The following is a 1522-nucleotide window of genomic DNA, read 5'->3' on the forward strand; positions in this document are numbered from 1 at the left end:
CAAAATAACTATGAGATATCATGTCATCCTGGTAAGAATAACAAAGTTCAACAGAGCAGCAAACAACAAATATTGCCAAGATTGCAGAGAAATTGGTAGCCTTATTCATTGTTGGTGGGAGTGTAAAATGTTGCCGCCACACACATGGTTGTTATGAGTCTTGGGCAACTCCACGGCATAACAACAAACATCCCTCTATGTAGGACACACACACGTACACGCGCGCGCGCGCGCACACACACACACACACACACACACACACACACACACACATCCTACCTTCTCAATATAGGTTATATATGCATCCTGCCCTCCCTATGTTGTTGTTGTTGTTGTTATATGCCTTTGAGTCAACCAGGACTCATAGTGACCATATGCAAATAGCTCTGATCCCTGTCCTGAGCCAATTTCGCTGTCTCTGACATACCTGCCCCATTATCACAGTTTCTGTATCAAGTCATCTCATTCGAGATCTTTCTCTTTTGCTTCGTCTCTCCACCCTTTCAAGTATGATGTGCTTCTCCAAGGACTGGTCCATCCTAACAATATGCCACAGTATGTGGGTTGAAGCCCCCAAATCCTTACCTCCAAGGAGCAACTTGGTTTCATCCTCTTCAGGACAGTCCTCTTTGTTCTCTTGGCAATCCATCATATGTCCAATTCTCTTCTCCAGCACCATAATTCAAAGGCATTGATTCCTCTTTTGTTATCATTAGTCATTTTCCAGTTCTCTGATGCATAGCAAAAAAATTTCAAAGACCATGCCTTGGGTCAGGTGCATCTTACTCCCTAGACTGACATGGCTGCTCTTCAGCACCCTGGAGAGATACCTGACAGCAGATATTCCTAATGTAATTCATCTTGATTTCCTGGCTGATGGCACCAAGAGTTGATTGTGGACTCAAGCAAGCTTAAATTGTTAAAACTCTTGATTTCTTCTCCATCTATCATGGTGCTACCAATTGACCCAGTGGCGAGAATCTTTGTTTTCTTGATGATGAGGTTTAATCTTTGTTGCAGAATACAACCCTTGACCTTCTGCAGCAAATGCCTCAGGCCCTTCTCTGTTTCATCAAGCCAAGTAGTGTCATCTGCACTGCATAAGGCAGCTTATTGAAGAGTCTTCCTCTAATCCTGATGCCACATTCATTCTTATAAAATCCAACCTCTCAAATGATCTGTTTTGCATATAAATGGAAAAGATATGGAGACAGGACACATTCCTGATATACTCCTTTACTGATTTTGTTTCCTTGTCCAGATCTGATGACTATTTCCAGGTCCAAGTATAGATTTCACATGAGTACAATCAAGAGTTCTTAGATTTCCATTCTTCTCAAGGTACAGCCTACCCTTTCTATATAGGATATAGATACATCAATTTCAGCTTGCCTTCCTCCACAATCAATACTCTTGGTACCAGCAGTCAAGATATCAAAAGACAGGCGAGGGCGACGCAGCGCGAGGGCGACGCAGCGCGAGGGCGACGCAGCGCGAGGGCGACGCAGCGCGAGGGCGACGC

Source organism: Elephantulus edwardii, unplaced genomic scaffold, assembly GCF_000299155.1.
Source record: "Elephantulus edwardii isolate Elephantulus edwardi_28Jun2011 unplaced genomic scaffold, EleEdw1.0 scaffold00498, whole genome shotgun sequence".
Classification (NCBI taxonomy): domain Eukaryota; kingdom Metazoa; phylum Chordata; class Mammalia; order Macroscelidea; family Macroscelididae; genus Elephantulus; species Elephantulus edwardii.